General features: G+C 42.8%; 1 long non-coding RNA gene across 1 annotated transcript in view; it reads right to left on the reverse strand.

Moving 5' to 3' along the window:
* Positions 1–90: 90 nt before the first annotated feature.
* LOC138851608 (uncharacterized) overlaps positions 91–24,530 on the reverse strand; it is a 33,295-nt gene continuing 8,855 nt past the window's right edge. The window contains exon 3 of the long non-coding RNA XR_011391301.1: positions 91–2,312. This is a non-coding gene — a long non-coding RNA (uncharacterized lncRNA). The remainder of the gene's footprint in view (positions 2,313–24,530) is intronic.

Here is a 24,530-nt window from a genome sequence, read left to right on the forward strand (position 1 = left end):
TCCGTTATGTGCGCCGTGAAAGTTCTCTGTACATTTTCTAGGTCGGCAATTTCACCTGCCTTGAAAGGTGCTGTTAGTGTGCAGCAATATTCCAGCCTAGATAGAACAAGTGACCTGAAGAGTGTCATCATGGGCTTGGCCTCCCTAGTTTTGAAGGTTCTCATTATCCATCCTGTCATTTTTCTAGCAGATGCAATTGATACAATGTTATGGTCCTTGAAGGTGAGATCCTCCGACATGATCACTCCCAGGTCTTTGACGTTGGTGTTTCGCTCTATTTTGAGGCCAGAATTTGTTTTGTACTCTGATGAAGATTTAATTTCCTCATGTTTACCATATCTGAGTAATTGAAATTTCTCATCGTTGAACTTCATATTGTTTTCTGCAGCCCACTGAAAGATTTGGTTGATGTCCGCCTGGAGCCTTGCAGTGTCTGCAATGGAAGACACTGTCATGCAGATTCGGGTGTCATCTGCAAAGGAAGACACGGTGCTGTGGCTGACATCCTTGTCTATGTCGGATATGAGGATGAGGAACAAGATGGGAGCGAGTACTGTGCCTTGTGGAACAGATTAGGTCAATTTTGTCACCAGGATGCGACCCACAATGACATCCAGGCACCTATTTTACTCCTAGGTGTCTTATGGAAACAAGTCCTGTTTCCAGCCTTACCGGGGATCGATCCCAGGACCTCAGTGTGTGAGCTGACTGCTAGTGGACACCATAACATAGGAAAAATACTGAAATAATCTCACAAATGTGTGTGACACAGAGACAGTACCTATGGTCAGTCAGGTTGGTTCTTTGTCGGTGCTGACTAACTGTCAGACATCTATCAAGTCAAATCAACTATCTGCCGTGTGTAAGATACCAGAAGTAGCCTTGACTTACAGACACACTTTGGACCTGAATTGTGAGGTGTGGAAGATACCAGATGTAACCTTGACTTACAGACACAATGTGGACCTGAATTGTGAGGTGTGGAAGATACCAGATGTAACCTTGACTTACAGACACAATGTGGACCTGAATTGTCAGGTGTGGAAGATACCAGATGTAGCCTTGACTTACAGACACAATGTGGACCTGAATTGTGAGGTGTGGAAGATACCAGATGTAGCCTTGACTTACAGACACAATGTGGACCTGAATTGTGAGGTGTGGAAGATACCAGACGTAGTCTTGACTTACAGACACGCTATGGACCTGAATTGTGAGGCGTGGAAGATACCAGATGTAGCCTTGACTTACAGACACACTGTGGACCTGAATCGTGTAAGTCTAGGACTATTGTACCCTGCTCTAGGAAACTGCTGCTAGCTAACACTATGTGTCTAATCTCACTACCTAATTTAATGTTAAGATAAGATTTTCTTGGGATTTTAACCCCGGGGGATCAGCCAGTCAGGGTAAGCCCAAGAAAGTCAGTTTGTTATGGGGGACTGTCTATCTTATTTCCGTTGTGGTCCTCTATCTTGTTAGGTGACCCACACCAGTCACCTAACATTTGTAAGGACACATGACCAATGTTTCCACCTGTACTGGAGATCTAACCATGGCACTGTGTGTGTTTATGACAGGCCAGAGCGTTGTCAGCCAAGCCACGGTGTTAATACTAATATCATTTACTAACACTTCCAGCCCATCTAAATCATTTTTAAGGACTAAATCTATCAGTTAGTATATTAATCTCAAAGTTAATTTCCGTATCTAGGCCTAGAACTACTTGTTAGTAGGCTCTGAGGGTACGACCCAACTCTGGTCATCCCTCTGACCACGACCCTAAAATATTTACATACACCTCAGCAGTGGGAATTTAGGATCAAATAAATCCCCACATGATGTGAACCTAGGCCTATTGTATGCTTGTCATGTCGTGTATAGGACTAAAGGATGGATATAGTAGGTTCCTAGGCCTATTGTGTATATTCTTGTTCTAGAGGCTGGACATAGGCTTCAGAACACACTACAAATAATCTTAAAATCCAACCATTCTGAGATTACTATAACTGAATATATGTGAACCACGATTATATAATCAGATCCACTTTCTCCCTAGGCCTACAAGGGTTACTACAGGGCTGTAGGCCTACGTAGAGAGTACAAAGACCAACCTTGGTGACGGTGATGGTGGTGATGGTGATGGTGATGCCTACACTCCGGTCTGTGTCTGTTCTGGCCTCTCAGACAGATATTTCTGTTACCTGTGATAGCTGCTGGAGCGCCTGGTCTTGGGCCTATCCCTCCGCCTCCCTGCTGAGGCCTACCTCTGGGCGGCTGGCGGTGTCCAGGGGGAACGAATCCGCCTACAGCTGTAGTAGGGTGAATACAAGGTCAGAGTTCATCCTGAACAGTGAATACAAGGTCAGAGTTCATCCTGAACAGTGAATACAAGGTCAGAGTTCATCCTGAACAGTGAATACAGAGTCAGAGTTCATCCTGAACAGTGAATACAAGGTCAGAGTTCATCCTGAACAGTGAATACACAGTCAGAGTTCATCCTGAACAGTGAATACAAGGTCAGAGTTCATCCTGAACAGTTAATACACAGTCAGAGTTCATACTGAACAGTTAATACACAGTCAGAGTTCATACTGAACAGTTAATACACAGTCAGAGTTCATTCTGAACAGTTAATACACAGTCAGAGTTCATCCTGAACAGTGAATACAAGGTCAGAGTTCATCCTGAACAGTGAATACAAGGTCAGAGTTCATCCTGAACAGAGAAAACAGAGTCAGAGTTCATCCTGAACAGTGAATACACAGTCAGAGTTCATCCTGAACAGTGAATACAAGGTCAGAGTTCATCCTGAACAGTGAATACACAGTCAGAGTTCATCCTGAACAGTGAATACAAGGTCAGAGTTCATCCTGAACAGTGAATACACAGTCAGAGTTCATCCTGAACAGTGAATACAAGGTCAGAGTTCATCCTGAACAGTGAATACACAGTCAGAGTTCATCCTGAACAGTTAATACACAGTCAGAGTTCATCCTGAACAGTGAATACAAGGTCAGAGTTCATCCTAAACAGTGAATACAGAGTCAGAGTTCATCCTGAACATTGAATACACAGTCAGAGTTCATCCGGAACAGTTAATACAGAGTCAGAGTTCATCCTGAACAGTTAATACACAGTCAGAGTTCATCCTGAACAGTTAATACACAGTCAGAGTTCATCCTGAACAGTTAATACACAGTCAGAGTTCATCCTGAACAGTTAATACACAGTCAGAGTTCATCCTGAACAGTTAATACACAGTCAGAGTTCATCCTGAACAGTTAATACACAGTCAGAGTTCATCCTGAACAGTGAATACAAGGTCAGAGTTCATCCTAAACAGTGAATACAGAGTCAGAGTTCATCCTGAACATTGAATACACAGTCAGAGTTCATCCGGAACAGTTAATACAGAGTCAGAGTTCATCCTGAACAGTTAATACACAGTCAGAGTTCATCCTGAACAGTTAATACACAGTCAGAGTTCATCCTGAACAGTTAATACACAGTCAGAGTTCATCCTGAACAGTTAATACACAGTCAGAGTTCATCCTGAACAGTTAATACACAGTCAGAGTTCATCCTGAACAGTTAATACACAGTCAGAGTTCATCCTGAACAGTGAATACAAGGTCAGAGTTCATCCTAAACAGTGAATACAGAGTCAGAGTTCATCCTGAACATTGAATACACAGTCAGAGTTCATCCGGAACAGTTAATACAGAGTCAGAGTTCATCCTGAACAGTTAATACACAGTCAGAGTTCATCCTGAACAGTTAATACACAGTCAGAGTTCATCCTGAACAGTTAATACACAGTCAGAGTTCATCCTGAACAGTTAATACACAGTCAGAGTTCATCCAGAACAGTTAATACACAGTCAGAGTTCATCCTGAACAGTTAATACACAGTCAGAGTTCATCCTGAACAGTTAATACACAGTCAGAGTTCATCCTGAACAGTTAATACACAGTCAGAGTTCATCCGGAACAGTTAATACACAGTCAGAGTTCATCCGGAACAGTTAATACACAGTCAGAGTTCATCCGGAACAGTTAATACACAGTCAGAGTTCATCCTGAACAGTTAATACACAGTCAGAGTTCATCCTGAACAGTTAATACACAGTCAGAGTTCATCCTGAACAGTTAATACAAGTAAGAATTATATTTTTTAACAATAATAACATAACAACAACAATAATAATAATAATAATAATAATAATAATAATAATAATAATAATAATAATAATAATAATAATAATAATAATAATAATAATAATAATAATAACAGTGTACAAATGAACTGAGACATTACTACTGTTGACAGTGCTACAACAGTGCTACAACAGTGCTACAACAGTGCTACAACAGTGCTACAACAGTGCTACAACAGTGCTACAACAGTGCTACAGCAGTGTTACAACAGTGCTACAACAGTGTTACAACAGTGCTACAACACTGCTACAACAGTGCTACAACAGTGCTACAACAGTGCTACAACAGTGCTACAGCAGTGTTACAACAGTGCTACAACACTGCTACAACAGTGCTACAACAGTGCTACAACAGTGCTACAACAGTGCTACAGCAGTGTTACAACAGTGCTACAACACTGCTACAACAGTGCTACAACAGTGCTACAACAGTGCTACAACACTGCTACAACACTGCTACAACACTGCTACAACAGTGCTACAACAGTGCTACAGCAGTGTTACAACAGTGCTAAAACAGTGCTACAACACTGCTACAACACTGCTACAACAGTGCTACAACAGTGCTACAACAGTGCTACAGCAGTGTTACAACAGTGCTACAACACTGCTACAACACTGCTACAACAGTGCTACAACAGTGCTACAGCAGTGTTACAACAGTGCTACAACACTGCTACAACAGTGCTACAACAGTGCTACAGCAGTGTTACAACAGTGCTACAACACTGCTACAACAGTGCTACAACAGTGCTACTACACTGCTACAACAGTGCTACAACAGTGCTACAGCAGTGTTACAACAGTGCTACAACAGTGCTACAGTGCTACATCAATGCTACAGTGCTACAACAGTGCTACATCAATGCTACAGTGCTACAACAGTGCTACATCAATGCTACAGTGCTACATCAATGCTACAGTGCTACGACAATGCTACAGTGCTACATCAATGCTACAGTGCTACATCAATGCTACAGTGCTACAACAGTGCTAAAACAGTGCTACAACAATGCTACAGTGCTACACCAATGCTACAGTGCGACAACAGTGCTACATCAATGCTACAGTCCTACAACAGTGCTACATCAATGCAACAGTGCTACAACAATGCAACAGTGCTACATCAATGCTACAGTGCTACAACAATGCTACATCAATGCTACAGTGCTACAACAGTGCTACATCAATGCTACAGTGCTACAACAGTGCTACATCAATGCTACAGTGCTACAACACTGCTACATCAATGCTACAGTGCTACAACAGTGCTACAACAATGCAACAGTGCCACATCAATGCTACAGTGCTACGACAGTGCTACATCAATGCTACAGTGCTACAACAGTGCTACATCAATGCTACAGTGCGACAACAGTGCTACAACAGTGCTACAACAATGCTACAGTGCTACATCAATGCGACAGTGCTACAACAGTGCTACATCAATGCTACAGTGCTACAACAGTGCTACATCAATGCTACAGTGCTACAACAGTGCTACATCAATGCTACAGTGCTACAACAGTGCTACAACAATGATACAGTAACACATCAATGCTACAGTGCTACAACAGTGCTACATCAATGCTACAGTGCTACAACAGTGCTACATCAATGCTACTGTGCTACAACAGTGCTACATCAATGCTACAGTTCTACGACAGTGCTACATCAATGCAACAGTGCTAAAACAGTGCTACATCAATGCTACAGTGCTATAACAGTGCTACATCAATGCTACAGTGCTACAACAATGCTACAGTGCTACATCAATGCTACAGTGCTACAACAGTGCTACATCAATGCTACAGTGCTACAACAGTGCTACATCAATGCTACGGTGCTACATCAATGCTACAGTGCTACAACAGTGCTACAACAGTGCTATATCAATGCTACAGTGCTACATCAATGCTACAGTGCTACAACCGTGCTACATCAACGCTACAGTGTTACAGCAGTGCTACATCAATGCTACAGTGCTACAACAGTGCTACAACAGTGCTATATCAATGCTACAGTGCTACATCAATGCTACAGTGCTACAACAGTGCTACATCAATGCTACAGTGCTTCAGCAGTGCTACAGTGCTACAACAGTGCTAAAACAATGCTACAGTGCTACATCAATGCTACAGTGCTACAACAGTGCTACATCAATGCTACAGTGCTACAACAATGCTACAGTGCTACAACAGTGCTACATCAATGCTACAGTGCTACAACAGTGCTACAACAGTGCTACATCAATGCTACAGTGCTACAACAGTGCTATATCAATGCTACAGTGCTACAACAGTGCTACAGCGCTACAACAGTGCTACATCAATGCTACAGCGCTACAACAGTGCTACATCAATGCTACAGTGCTACAACAGTGCTACATCAATGCTACAGTGCTACAACAGTGCTATATATATGCTACAGTGCTACAACAGTGCTACATCAGTGCTACAGTGCTACATCAATGCTACAGCGCTACAACAGTGCTACATCAATGTTACTGTGCTACAACAGTGCTACATAAACACTACAGTGCTACAACAGTGCTACATCAATGCTACAGTGCTACAACAATGCTACAGTGCTACAACAGTGCTACATGAATATTACAGTGCTACAACAGCGCTACATCAACGCTACAGTGCTACAACTATGCTACAGTGCTACAACAGTGCTACAACAATGCTACACTGCTACGACAGTGTTACACCAATGTTACAGTGCTACATCAGTGCTACATCAATGCTACAGTGCTACAACAGTGCTACATCAATGCTACAGTGCTACAACAGTGCTACAACAATGCTACAGTGCTACAACAGTGCTACATGAATATTACAGTGCTACAACAGCGCTACATCAACGCTACAGTGCTACAACAATGCTACAGTGCTACAACAGTGCTACAACAATGCCACACTGCTACGACAGTGTTACACCAATGTTACAGTGCTACATCAGTGCTACATCAATGCTACAGTCCTACAACAGTGCTACATCAATGCTACAGTGCTACAACAATGCAACAGTGCTACATCAATGCTAGAGTGCTACAACAATGCTACATCAATGCTACAGTGCTACAACAGTGCTACATCAATGCTACAGTGCTACAACAGTGCTACATCAATGCTACAGTGCTACAACACTGCTACATCAATGCTACAGTGCTACAACAGTGCTACAACAATGCAACAGTGCCACATCAATGCTACAGTGCTACGACAGTGCTACATCAATGCTACAGTGCTACAACAGTGCTACATCAATGCTACAGTGCGACAACAGTGCTACAACAGTGCTACAACAATGCTACAGTGCTACATCAATGCGACAGTGCTACAACAGTGCTACATCAATGCTACAGTGCTACAACAGTGATACATCAATGCTACAGTGCTACAACAGTGCTACAACAATGATACAGTAACACATCAATGCTACAGTGCTACAACAGTGCTACATCAATGCTACAGTGCTACAACAGTGCTACATCAATGCTACTGTGCTACAACAGTGCTACATCAATGCTACAGTTCTACGACAGTGCTACATCAATGCAACAGTGCTAAAACAGTGCTACATCAATGCTACAGTGCTACAACAGTGCTACATCAATGCTACAGTGCTACAACAATGCTACAGTGCTACATCAATGCTACAGTGCTACAACAGTGCTACATCAATGCTACAGTGCTACAACAGTGCTACATCAATGCTACGGTGCTACATCAATGCTACAGTGCTACAACAGTGCTACAACAGTGCTATATCAATGCTACAGTGCTACATCAATGCTACAGTGCTACAACCGTGCTACATCAACGCTACAGTGCTACAGCAGTGCTACATCAATGCTACAGTGCTACAACAGTGCTACAACAGTGCTATATCAATGCTACAGTGCTACATCAATGCTACAGTGCTACAACAGTGCTACATCAATGCTACAGTGCTTCAGCAGTGCTACAGTGCTACAACAGTGCTACAACAATGCTACAGTGCTACATCAATGCTACAGTGCTACAACAGTGCTACATCAATGCTACAGTGCTACATCAATGCTACAGTGCTACGACAGTGCTACAACAATGCTACAGTGCTACATCAATGCTACAGTGCTACGACAGTGCTACGTCAATGCTACAGTGCTACAACAGTGCTACATCAATGCTACAGTGCTACAACAGTGCTACATCAATGCTACAGTGCTACAACAATGCTACAGTGCTACAACAGTGCTACATCAATGCTACAGTGCTACAACAGTGCTACATCAATGCTACAGTGCTACAACAGTGCTATATCAATGCTACAGTGCTACAACAGTGCTACAGCGCTACAACAGTGCTACATCAATGCTACAGCGCTACAACAGTGCTACATCAATGCTACAGTGCTACAACAGTGCTACATCAATGCTACAGTGCTACAACAGTGCTATATATATGCTACAGTGCTACAACAGTGCTACATCAGTGCTACAGTGCTACATCAATGCTACAGCGCTACAACAGTGCTACATCAATGTTACTGTGCTACAACAGTGCTACATAAACACTACAGTGCTACAACAGTGCTACATCAATGCTACAGTGCTACAACAATGCTACAGTGCTACAACAGTGCTACATGAATATTACAGTGCTACAACAGCGCTACATCAATGCTACAGTGCTACAACAATGCTACAGTGCTACAACAGTGCTACAACAATGCTACACTGCTACGACAGTGTTACACCAATGTTACAGTGCTACATCAGTGCTACATCAATGCTACAGTCCTACAACAGTGCTACATCAATGCTACAGTGCTACAACAGTGCTACAACAATGCTACAGTGCTACAACAGTCCTACATCAATGCTACAGTGCTACGACAGTGCTACATCAATGCTACAGTGCTACAACAGTGCTACAACAGTGCTACAACAGTGCTACAACAGTGCTACATCAATGCTACAGTGCTACAACAATGCGACAGTGCTACAACAGTCGTACATCAATGCTACAGTGCTACGACAGTGCTACATCAATGTTACAGTGCTACGACAATGCTACATCAATGCTACAGTGCTGCAACAGTGTTTCATCAATGCTACAGTGCTACAACAGTGCTACATCAATGCTACAGTGCTACATCAATGCTACAGTCCTACGACAGTGCTACATCAATGCTACAGTGCTACAGCAGTGCTACAACAGTGCTACATCAATGCTATAATGCTACAACAATGCTACAGTGCTACAACAGTCCTACATCAATGCTACAGTGCTACGACAGTGCTACATCAATGTTACAGTGCTACGACTGTGCTACATCAATGCTACAGTGCTACAACAGTGCTTCATCAATGCTTCAGTGCTACATCAATGCTACAGTGCTACAACAGTGCTACGTCAATGCTACAGTGCTACAACAGTGAAACATCAACGCTACAGTGCTACAACAGCGCTCCATCAATGCTACAGTGCTTCAACAATGCTACAGTGCTACAACAGTGCTACATCAATACTACAGTGCTACTAGAATGCTACAGTGCAACAACAATTCTACAATGCTACAACAGTGCTACGTCAATGCTACAGTGCTACAACAGTGCTACATCAATGCTACAGTGCTACGACAGTGCTACATCAATGCTACAGTGCTACAACAGTGCAATATCAATGCTACAGCGCTACAACAGTGCTACATCAATGCTACGGTGCTGGAACAGTGCTACATCAATGCTGCAGTGCTACAACAGTGCTACATCAATGCTACAGTGCTACAACAGTGCTACATCAATGCTGCAGAACTACGACAGTGCTACATCAATGCTACAGTGCTACAACAGTGCTACATCAATGCTACAGTGCTACAACAGTGCTACATCAATGCTACAATAGTGCTGCATCAATGCTACAGTGCTACAACAGTGGTACAGTGCTACAACAATGCTACAGTGCTGCAACAATGCTTCAATGCTACAACAATGCTACAGTGCTACAACAGTGCTACATCAATGCTACAGTGCTACAACAGTGATACATCAATGCTACAGTGCTACAACAATGCTACAGTGCTACAACAATGCTTCAGTGCTACAACCGTGCTACATCAATGCTACAGTGCTACAACAGTGCTACATCAATGCTACAGTGCTACAACAGTGATACATCAATGCTACAGTGCTACAACAATGCTACAGTGCTACAACAATGCTACAGTGCTACAACAGTGCTACATCAATGCTACAGTGCTACAACAGTGCTACATCAATGCTACGCTGCTACATCAATGCTACAGTGCCACAACAGTGCTATATCAATGCTACAGTGCTACATCAATGCTACAGTGCTACAACAGTGCTACATCAATGCTACAGTGCTACATCAATGCTACAGTGCTACAACAGTGCTACATCAATGCTACAGCGCTACAACAGTGCTACATCAATGCTACGGTGCTGGAACAGTGCTACATCAATGCTGCAGTGCTACAACAGTGCTACATCAATGCTACAGTGCTACGACAGTGCTACATCAATGCTGCAGAACTTCGACAGTGCTACATCAATGCTACAGTGCTACAACAGTGCTACATCAATGCTACAATAGTGCTGCATCAATGCTACAGTGCTACAACAGTGGTACAGTGCTACAACAATGCTACAGTGCTACAACAATGCTTCAATGCTACAACAATGCTACAGTGCTACAACAGTGCTACATCAATGCTACAGTGCTACAACAGTGATACATCAATGCTACAGTGCTACAACAATGCTACAGTGCTACAACAATGCTTCAGTGCTACAACCGTGCTACATCAATGCTACAGTGCTACAACAGTGCTACATCAATGCTACAGTGCTACAACAGTGATACATAATGCTACAGTGCTACAACAATGCTACAGTGCTACAACAATGCTACAGTGCTACAACAGTGCTACATCAATGCTACAGTGCTACATCAATGATACGCTGCTACATCAATGCTACAGTGCCACAAGAGTGCTATATCAATGCTACAGTGCTACATCAATGCTACAGTGCTACAACAGTGCTACATCAACGCTACAGTGCTACAACAGTGCTACATCAATGCTACAGTGCTACATCAGTGCTACATCAATGCTACAGTGCTACAACAATGCTACAGTGCTACAACAGTGCTACATCAATGCTACAGTGCTACAACAGTGCTACAACAGTGCTACATCAATGCTTCAGTGCTACAACAGTGTTACATCAATGCTACAGTACTACAACAGTGCTACAACAGTGCTACATCAATGCTACAGTGCTACAACAGTGCTACAACAGTCTACATCAATGCTACAGTGCTACAACAGTGCTACAACAGTGCTACATCAGTGCTACATCAATGCTACAGTGCTACAACAGTGCTACATCAATGTTGCAGTGCTACAACAGTGCTACATCAATGCTACAGTGCTACAACAATGCTACAGTGCTACAACAGTGCTACATCAATGCTACAGTGCTACAACAAAGCTACAGTGCTACAACAGTGCTACATCAATGCTACAGTGCTACATCAATGCTACAGTGCTACAACAGTGCTACAACACTGCTACAACAGTGCTACAACAGTGCTACATCAATGCTACAGTGCTACAACAATGCTACAGTGCTATAACAGTGTTACAACAGTGCTACAACACTGCTACAACAGTGCTACAACAGTGCTACAACACTGCTACAACAGTGCTACAACAGTGCTAGAGCAGTGTTACAACAGTGCTACAACAGTGCTACATCAATGCTACAGTGCTACAACAATGCTACATCAACGCAACAGTGCTACATCAATGCTACAGTGCTACAACAGTGCTACATCAATGCTACAGTGCAACAACAGTGCTACATCAATGCTACAGTGCTACATCAATGCTACAGTGCTACGACAATGCTACAGTGCTACATCAATGCTACAGTGCTACATCAATGCTACAGTGCTACAACAGTGCTAAAACAGTGCTACAACAATGCTACAGTGCTACACCAATGCTACAGTGCGACAACAGTGCTACATCAATGCTACAGTGCTACAACAGTGCTACATCAATGCTTCAGTGCTACAACAATGCAACAGTGCTACATCAATGCTACAGTGCTACAACAATGCTACATCAATGCTACAGTGCTACAACAGTGCTACATCAATGCTACAGTGCTACAACAGTGCTACATCAATGCTACAGTGCTACAACACTGCTACATCAATGCTACAGTGCTACAACAGTGCTACAACAGTGCTACAACAATGCAACAGTGCCACATCAATGCTACAGTGCTACGACAGTGCTACATCAATGCTACAGTGCTACAACAGTGCTACATCAATGCTACAGTGCGACAACAGTGCTACAACAGTGCTACAACAATGCTACAGTGCTACATCAATGCGACAGTGCTACAACAGTGCTACATCAATGCTACAGTGCTACAACAGTGCTACATCAATGCTACAGTGCTACAACAGTGCTACATCAATACTACAGTGCTACAACAGTGCTACAACAATGAAACAGTAACACATCAATGCTACAGTGCTACAACAGTGCTACATCAATGCTACAGTGCTACAACAGTGCTACATCAATGCTACAGTGCTACAACAATGCTACTGTGCTACAACAGTGCTACATCAACGCTACAGTGCTACAACAGTGCTACATCAATGCTACAGTGCTACAACAGTGCTACAACAATGCTACAGTGCTACAACAGTGCTACATCAATGCTACAGTCCTACAACAGTGCTACATCAATGCTACGGTGCTACATCAATGCTACAGTGCTACAACAGTGCTACATCAAAGCTACAGTGCTACAACAGTGCTACATCAATGCTACAGTGCTACAACAGTGCTACATCAATGCTACAGAACTACATCAATGCTACAGTGCTACAATTGTGCTACATCAATGCTACAGTGCTACAACAGTGCTACATCAATGCTACAGAACTACATCAATGCTACATTGCGGCAACAGTGCTACATCAATGCTACAGTGCTACAGCAGTGCTACATCATCGCTACAGTGCTACAACAGTGCTACATCAATGCTACAGTGCTACAACAGTGCTACAACAATGCTACAGTGCTACAACAGTGCTACATCAATGCTACAGTCCTACAACAGTGCTACATCAATGCTACAGTGCTACATCAATGCTACAGTGCTACATCAAAGCTACAGTGCTACAACAGTGCTACATCAATGCTACAGTGCTACAACAGTGCTACATCAATGCTACAGAACTACATCAATGCTACAGTGCTACAATTGTGCTACATCAATGCTACAGTGCTACAACAGTGCTACATCAATGCTACAGAACTACATCAATGCTACATTGCTGCAACAGTGCTACATCAATGCTACAGTGCTACAGCAGTGCTACATCATCGCTACAGTGCTACAACAGTGCTACATCAATGTTGCAGTGCTACAACAGTGCTACATCAATGCTACAGTGTTACAACAATGCTACAGTGCTACAACAGTGCTACATCAATGCTACAGTGCTACAACAGTGCTACATCAACGCTACATGCTACAACAGTGCTACATCAGTGGTACATTAATGCTACAGTGCTACATCAATGCTATATTAATGCTACAGTGCTACATCAATGCTACAGTGCTACAACAGTGCTACATCAATACTACAGTGCTACAACAATGCTACAGTGCTACATCAATGCTACAGTGCTTCAACAGTGCTACATCAATGCTACAGTGCTACATCAATGCTACAGTGCTACAACAGTGCTACATCAATGCTACAGTGCTTTATCAATGCTACATTAATGCCACAGTGCTACATCAATGCTAAAGTGCTACAACAGTGCTACATCAATACTACAGTGCTACAACAATGCTACAGTGCTACATCAATGCTACAGTGCTACAACAGTGCTACATCAATACTACAGTGCTACTAGAATGCTACAGTGCAACAACAATTCTACAATGCTACAACAGTGCTATGTCAATGCTACAGTGCTACAACAGTGCTACATCAATGCTACAGTGCTACGACAGTGCTACATCAATGCTACAGTGCTACAACAGTGCTACATCAATGCTACAGCGCTACAGCAGTGCTACATCAATGCTACGGTGCTGGAACAGTGCTACATCAATGCTGCAGTGCTACAACAGTGCTACATCAATGCTACAGTGCTACAACAGTGCTACATCAATGCTGCAGAACTACGACAGTGCTACATCAATGCTACAGTGCTACAACAGTGCTACATCAATGCTACAGTGCTACAACAGTGCTACATCAATGCTACAATAGTGCTGCATCAATGCTACAGTGCTACAACAGTGGTACAGTGCTACAACAATGCTACAGTGCTACAACAATGCTTCAATGCTACAACAATGCTACAGTGCTACAACAGTGCTACATCAATGCTACAGTGCTACAACAGTGATACATCAATGCTACAGTGCTACAACAATGCTACAGTGCTACAACAATGCTTCAGTGCTACAACCGTGCTACATCAATGCTACAGTGCTACAACAGTGCTACATCAATGCTACAGTGCTACAACAGTGATACATCAATGCTACAGTGCTACATCAATGCTACAGTGCTACAACAATGCTACAGTGCTACAACAGTGCTACATCAATGCTACAGTGCTACAACAGTGCTACATCAATGCTACGCTGCTGCATCAATGCTACAGTGCCACAACAGTGCTATATCAATGCTACAGTGCTACATCAATGCTACAGTGCTACAACAGTGCTACATCAACGCTACAGTGCTACAACAGTGCTACATCAATGCTACAGTGCTACATCAGTGCTACATCAATGCTACAGTGCTACAACAATGCTACAGTGCTACAACAGTGCTACATCAATGCTACAGTGCTACAACAGTGCTACAACAGTGCTACATCAATGCTTCAGTGCTACAACAGTGTTACATCAATGCTACAGTACTACAACAGTGCTACAACAGTGCTACATCAATGCTACAGTGCTACAACAGTGCTACAACAGTCTACATCAATGCTACAGTGCTACAACAGTGCTACAACAGTGCTACATCAGTGTTACATCAATGCTACAGTGCTACAACAGTGCTATATCAATGTTGCAGTGCTACAACAGTGCTACATCAATGCTACAGTGCTACAACAATGCTACAGTGCTATAACAGTGCTACATCAATGCTACAGTGCTACAACGGTGCTACATCAATGCTACATTAATGCTACAGTGCTACATCAATGCTATAGTGCTACAACAGTGCTACATCAATACTACAGTGCTACATCAATGCTAAAGTGCTACAACAGTGCTACATTAATGCTACAGTGCTACATCAATGCTACAGTGCTACAACAGTGCTACATCAATGCTACAGTGCTATATCAATGCTACATTAATGCTACTGTGCTACATCAATGCTACAGTGCTACAACAGTGCTACATCAATGCTACAGTGCTACAACAGTGCTACATCAATGCTACAGTGCTACAACACTGCTACATCAATGCTACAGTGCTACAACAGTGCTACAACAGTGCTACAACAATGCAACAGTGCCACATCAATGCTACAGTGCTACGACAGTGCTACATCAATGCTACAGTGCTACAACAGTGCTACATCAATGCTACAGTGCGACAACAGTGCTACAACAGTGCTACAACAATGCTACAGTGCTACATCAATGCGACAGTGCTACAACAGTGCTACATCAATGCTACAGTGCTACAACAGTGCTACATCAATGCTACAGTGCTACAACAGTGCTACATCAATACTACAGTGCTACAACAGTGCTACAACAATGAAACAGTAACACATCAATGCTACAGTGCTACAACAGTGCTACATCAATGCTACAGTGCTACAACAGTGCTACATCAATGCTACAGTGCTACAACAATGCTACTGTGCTACAACAGTGCTACATCAACGCTACAGTGCTACAACAGTGCTACATCAATGCTACAGTGCTACAACAGTGCTACAACAATGCTACAGTGCTACAACAGTGCTACATCAATGCTACAGTCCTACAATAGTGCTACATCAATGCTACGGTGCTACATCAATGCTACAGTGCTACAACAGTGCTACATCAAAGCTACAGTGCTACAACAGTGCTACATCAATGCTACAGTGCTACAACAGTGCTACATCAATGCTACAGAACTACATCAATGCTACAGTGCTACAATTGTGCTACATCAATGCTACAGTGCTACAACAGTGCTACATCAATGCTACAGAACTACATCAATGCTACATTGCGGCAACAGTGCTACATCAATGCTACAGTGCTACAGCAGTGCTACATCATCGCTACAGTGCTACAACAGTGCTACATCAATGCTACAGTGCTACAACAGTGCTACAACAATGCTACAGTGCTACAACAGTGCTACATCAATGCTACAGTCCTACAACAGTGCTACATCAATGCTACAGTGCTACATCAATGCTACAGTGCTACATCAAAGCTACAGTGCTACAACAGTGCTACATCAATGCTACAGTGCTACAACAGTGCTACATCAATGCTACAGAACTACATCAATGCTACAGTGCTACAATTGTGCTACATCAATGCTACAGTGCTACAACAGTGCTACATCAATGCTACAGAACTACATCAATGCTACATTGCTGCAACAGTGCTACATCAATGCTACAGTGCTACAGCAGTGCTACATCATCGCTACAGTGCTACAACAGTGCTACATCAATGTTGCAGTGCTACAACAGTGCTACATCAATGCTACAGTGTTACAACAATGCTACAGTGCTACAACAGTGCTACATCAATGCTACAGTGCTACAACAGTGCTACATCAACGCTACATGCTACAACAGTGCTACATCAGTGGTACATTAATGCTACAGTGCTACATCAATGCTATATTAATGCTACAGTGCTACATCAATGCTACAGTGCTACAACAGTGCTACATCAATACTACAGTGCTACAACAATGCTACAGTGCTACATCAATGCTACAGTGCTTCAACAGTGCTACATCAATGCTACAGTGCTACATCAATGCTACAGTGCTACAACAGTGCTACATCAATGCTACAGTGCTTTATCAATGCTACATTAATGCCACAGTGCTACATCAATGCTAAAGTGCTACAACAGTGCTACATCAATACTACAGTGCTACAACAATGCTACAGTGCTACATCAATGCTACAGTGCTACAACAGTGCTACATCAATACTACAGTGCTACTAGAATGCTACAGTGCAACAACAATTCTACAATGCTACAACAGTGCTATGTCAATGCTACAGTGCTACAACAGTGCTACATCAATGCTACAGTGCTACGACAGTGCTACATCAATGCTACAGTGCTACAACAGTGCTACATCAATGCTACAGCGCTACAGCAGTGCTACATCAATGCTACGGTGCTGGAACAGTGCTACATCAATGCTGCAGTGCTACAACAGTGCTACATCAATGCTACAGTGCTACAACAGTGCTACATCAATGCTGCAGAACTACGACAGTGCTACATCAATGCTACAGTGCTACAACAGTGCTACATCAATGCTACAGTGCTACAACAGTGCTACATCAATGCTACAATAGTGCTGCATCAATGCTACAGTGCTACAACAGTGGTACAGTGCTACAACAATGCTACAGTGCTACAACAATGCTTCAATGCTACAACAATGCTACAGTGCTACAACAGTGCTACATCAATGCTACAGTGCTACAACAGTGATACATCAATGCTACAGTGCTACAACAATGCTACAGTGCTACAACAATGCTTCAGTGCTACAACCGTGCTACATCAATGCTACAGTGCTACAACAGTGCTACATCAATGCTACAGTGCTACAACAGTGATACATCAATGCTACAGTGCTACAACAATGCTACAGTGCTACAACAATGCTACAGTGCTACAACAGTGCTACATCAATGCTACAGTGCTACAACAGTGCTGCATCAATGCTACGCTGCTGCATCAATGCTACAGTGCCACAACAGTGCTATATCAATGCTACAGTGCTACATCAATGCTACAGTGCTACAACAGTGCTACATCAACGCTACAGTGCTACAACAGTGCTACATCAATGCTACAGTGCTACATCAGTGCTACATCAATGCTACAGTGCTACAACAATGCTACAGTGCTACAACAGTGCTACATCAATGCTACAGTGCTACAACAGTGCTACAACAGTGCTACATCAATGCTTCAGTGCTACAACAGTGTTACATCAATGCTACAGTACTACAACAGTGCTACAACAGTGCTACATCAATGCTACAGTGCTACAACAGTGCTACAACAGTCTACATCAATGCTACAGTGCTACAACAGTGCTACAACAGTGCTACATCAGTGTTACATCAATGCTACAGTGCTACAACAGTGCTATATCAATGTTGCAGTGCTACAACAGTGCTACATCAATGCTACAGTGCTACAACAATGCTACAGTGCTATAACAGTGCTACATCAATGCTACAGTGCTACAACGGTGCTACATCAATGCTACATTAATGCTACAGTGCTACATCAATGCTATAGTGCTACAACAGTGCTACATCAATACTACAGTGCTACATCAATGCTAAAGTGCTACAACAGTGCTACATTAATGCTACAGTGCTACATCAATGCTACAGTGCTACAACAGTGCTACATCAATGCTACAGTGCTATATCAATGCTACATTAATGCTACTGTGCTACATCAATGCTACAGTGCTACAACAGTGCTACATCAATACTACAGTGCTACAACAATGCTACAGTGCTACATCAATCCTACAGTGCTACAACAGTGCTACATCAATGCTTCAATGCTACAACAATCCTACAGTGCTACATCAATACTACAGTGCTACAACAATGCTACAGTGCTACAACAGAACTACATCAATGCTACAGTGCTACGACAGTGCTACATCAATGCTACAGTGCTACGACAGTGCTACATCAATGCTATAGTGCTACAACAGTGCTACATCAATGCTACAGTGCTACAACAGAGCTACAGCAATGCTACGGTGCTGGAACAGTGCTTCATCAATGCTGCAGTGCTACAACAGTGCTACATCAATGCTACAGTGCTACAACAGTGCTGCATCATTGCTACATTGCTACAACAATGCTTCAGTGCAACAACAGTGGTACAGTGCTGCAACAATGCTACAGTGCTTCAACAATGCTACAGTGCTACAACAGTGCTACATCAATGCTACAGTGCTACAACAGTGATACATCAATGTTACAGTGCTACAACAATGCTACAGTGCTACAACAGTGCTACATCAATGCAACAGTGCTACAACAGTGCTACATCAATGCTACAGTGCTACAACAGTGCTACATCAATGCTACGGTGCTACATCAATGCTACAGTGCTACAAAAGTGCTACATCAATGCTACAGTGTTACAACAGTGTTACAACAGTGATATATCAATGCTACAGTGCTACATCAATGCTACAGTGCTACAACAGTGTTACATCAATGCTACAGTGCTACAACAGTGATACATCAATGCTACAGTGCTACAACAATGCTACAGTGCTACAACAATGCTACAGTGCTACAACAGTGCTACATCAATGCTACAGTGCTACAACAGTGCTACATCAATGCTACGCTGCTACATCAATGCTACAGTGCCACAACAGTGCTATATCAATGCTACAGTGCTACATCAATGCTACAGTGCTACAACAGTGCTACATCAACACTACAGTGCTACAACAGTGCTACATCAATGCTACAGTGCTACATCAATGCTACAGTGCTACAACAATGCTACAGTGCTACAACAGTGCTACATCAATGCTACAGTGCTACAACAGTGCTACATCAATGCTTCAGTACTACAACAGTGTTACATCAATGCTACAGTACTACAACAGTGCTACAACAGTGCTACATCAATGCTACAGTGCTACAACAGTGCTACAACAGTCTACATCAATGCTACAGTGCTACAACAGTGCTACAACAGTGCTACATCGGTGCTACATCAATGCTACAGTGCTACAACAGTGCTACATCAATGTTGCAGTGCTACAACAGTGCTACATCAATGCTACAGTGCTACAACAATGCTACAGTGCTATAACAGTGCTACATCAATGCTACAGTGCTACAACAGTGCTACATCAATGCTACATTAATGCTACAGTGCTACATCAATGCTACAGTGCTACAACAGTGCTTCATCAATACTACAGTGCTACAACAATGCTACAGTGCTACATCAATGCTAAAGTGCTACAACAGTGCTACATTAATGCTACAGTGCTACATCAATGCTACAGTGCTACAACAGTGCTACATCAATGCTACAGTGCTATATCAATGCTACATTAATGCTACTGTGCTACATCAATGCTACAGTGCTACAACAGTGCTACATCAATACTACAGTGCTACAACAATGCTACAGTGCTACATCAATCCTACAGTGCTACAACAGTGCTACATCAATGCTACAGTGCTACAACAATGCTACAGTGCTACATCAATACTACAGTGCTACAACAATGCTACAGTGCTACAACAGAACTACATCAATGCTACAGTGCTACGACAGTGCTACATCAATGCTACAGTGCTATGACAGTGCTACATCAATGCTATAGTGCTACAACAGTGCTACATCAATGCTACAGTGCTACAACAGTGCTACAGCAATGCTACGGTGCTGGAACAGTGCTTCATCAATGCTGCAGTGCTACAACAGTGCTACATCAATGCTACAGTGCTACAACAGTGCTGCATCATTGCTACAACAATGCTACAGTGCAACAACTGTGGTACAGTGCTACAACAATGCTACAGTGCTTCAACAATGCTACAGTGCTACAACAGTGCTACATCAATGCTACAGTGCTACAACAGTGATACATCAATGTTACAGTGCTACAACAATGCTACAGTGCTACAACAGTGCTACATCAATGCAACAGTGCTACAACAGTGCTACATCAATGCTACAGTGCTACAACAGTGCTACATCAATGCTACGGTGCTACATCAATGCTACAGTGCTACAAAAGTGCTACATCAATGCTACAGTGTTACAACAGTGTTACAACAGTGATATATCAATGCTACAGTGCTACATCAATGCTACAGTGCTACAACAATGCTACAGTGCTACAACAATGCTACAGTGCTACAACAATGCTTCAATGCTACAACAGTGCTACATCAATGCAACAGTGCTACAACAGTGCTACATCAACGCTACAGTGCTACAACAGGGCTACATCAATGCTACAGTGCTACAACAATGCTACAGTGCTACAAAAGTGCTACATCAATGCTACAGTGCTACAACAGTGCTACATCAATGCTACAGTGCTACAACAGTGCTACATCAATGCTACAGTGCTACAAGAGTGCTACGTCAATGCTACAGTGCTACAACAGTGCTACATCAATGCTACAGTGCTACAACAGTGCTACATCAATGCTACAGTGCTACATCAATGCTGCAGTGCTACAACAATGCTACAGTGCTACAACAGTGCTACATCAATGCTACAGTACTACAAGAGTGCTACGTCAATGCTAAAGTGCTACGACAGTGTTACACCAATGTTACAGTGCTACATCAGTGCTACATCAATGCTACAGTGCTTCAACAATGTTACAGTCTTACAACAGTGCTAGAACAGTGCTTCATCAATGCTACAGTGCTACGACTGTGTTACACCAATGCTACAGTGCTACAACAATGCTACAGTGCTACAACAATGCTTCAGTGCTACAACAGTGCTACATCAATGCTGCAGTGCTACATTATTGCTACATCAGTGCTACAGTGCTACATCAATGCTACCGTGCTACAACAGTGCTACATCAATGCTACAGTGCTACAATAGTGCTACATCAATGCTACAGTGCTACAACAGTGCTATGTCAATGCTACAGTGCTACAACAGTGCTACATCAATGCTACAGTGCTACAACAGTGCTACATCAATGCTACAGTGCTACAATAGTGCTACATCAATGCTACAGTGCTACAACAGTGCTATGTCAATGCTACAGTGCTACAACAGTGCTACATCAATGCTACAGTGCTACAACAGTGCTACATCAATGCTACGGTGCTACAACAGTGCTACAACAGTGCTACATCAATGCTACAGTGCTACATCAATGCTACAGTGCTACAACAGTGCTACAACAGTGCTACATCAATGCTACAGTGCTACATCAATGCTACAGTGCTACAACAGTGCTACAACAGTGCTACATCAATGCTACAGTGCTACATCAATGCTACAGTGCTACAACAGTGCTACAACAGTGCTACATCAATGCTACAGTGCTACATCAATGCTACAGTGCTACAATCAGTGCTACAACAGTGCTACATCAATGCTACAGTGCTACATCAACGCTACAGTGCTACAACAATGCTACAGTGCTACAACATTGCTTCATCAACACTACAGTGCTACATCAATGCTACAGTGCTACAACAATGCTACAGTGCTACAACAGTGCTACGTCAATGATACAGTGCTTCAACAGTGCTACAAGAGTGCTACGTCGTAGCAGTGCTACAATGCTACAGTGCTACAATGCTACAGTGCTACATCGTAGCACTGCAGCATTGATATGCTGCAGTGCTACGACAGGGCTTCATCAATGCTACAGTGCTACAACAGTGCTACATCAATGCTACAGTGCTACAACAGTGCTGCATCAATGCTACAGTGCTACAACAGTGCTACATCAATGCTACAGTGCTACATTAAGGCTACTGTGCTACAACAGTGCTACATCAATGCTACTGTGCTACATCAATGCTACAGTGCTACATCAATGCTACAGTGCTACAACAGTGCTACAACAATGCTACAGTGCTACATCAATGCTTCAGTGCTACATCAGTGCTACATCAATGCTACAGTGCTACAACAGTGCTACATCAATGCTACAGTGCTACAACAGTGCTACATCAATGCTACAGTGCTACGACAGTGCTACATCAATGCTACAGTGCTACAACAGTGCTACATCAATGCTACAGTGCTACAACAGTGCTACATCAATGCTACAGTGCTACAACAGTGCTGCATCAATGCTACAGTGCTACAACAATGCTACAGTGCTACAACAGTGCTGCATCAATGCTACAGTGCTACAACAATGCTACTGTGCAACAACAGTGCTACGACAATGCTACAGTGCTACAACAATGCTACAGTGCTACAACAATGCTACAGTGCAACAACAGTGCTACATCAATGCCACAGTGCTACATCAATGCTACAGTGCAACAGCAGTGCTACAGTGCTTCAACAGTGCTACATCAATGCTGCAGTGCTACAACAGTGCTACATCAATGCTACAGTGCTACATCAACGCTACAGTGCTTCAACAGTGCTACAACAATGGTACAAGAGTGCTACATCAATGCTACAGTGCTACAACAGTGCTACATCAATGCTACAGTGCTACATCAATGCTACAGTGCTACAACAGTGATACATCAATGCTACAGTGCTACAACAGTGCTACATCAATACCACAGTGCTACAACAGTGCTACATCAATGCTACAGTGCTACAACAGTCCTACAACAATGCTACAGTGCTACAACAATGCTACAGTGCTACAACAATGCTATAGTGCTACAACAATGCTACAGTGCTACAACAATGCTACAGTGCTACATCAATGCTACAGTGCTACAACAATGCTACAGTGCTACATCAATGCTACAGTGCTACAACAATGCTACAGTGCTACATAAATGCTACAGTGCTACAACAATGCTACAGTGCTACAACAATGCTACAATGCTACAACAGTGCTACAGTGCTACAACAATGCTACAGTGCTACAACAATGCTACAGTGCTACATCAATGCTACAGTGCTACAACAATGCTACAGTGCTACAACAATGCTACAATGCTACAACAGTACTACAGTGCTACAACAATGCTACAGTGCTACAACAATGCTACAATGCTACAACAGTGCTACAGTGCTACAACAATGCTACAGTGCTACATCAATGCTACAGTGCTACAACAATGCTATAGTGCTACAACAATGCTACAGTGCTACAACAATGCTACAGTGCTACAACAATGCTACAATGCTACAACAGTGCTACAACAATGCTACAACAGTGCTACAACAGTGCTACAACAATGCTACAGTGCTACACCAGTGCTACATCAATGTTACAGTGCTACAACAGTGCTACAGTGCTACACCAGTGCTACATC

Source organism: Cherax quadricarinatus, unplaced genomic scaffold (genome assembly GCF_038502225.1).
Source record: "Cherax quadricarinatus isolate ZL_2023a unplaced genomic scaffold, ASM3850222v1 Contig1206, whole genome shotgun sequence".
NCBI lineage: Eukaryota > Metazoa > Arthropoda > Malacostraca > Decapoda > Parastacidae > Cherax > Cherax quadricarinatus.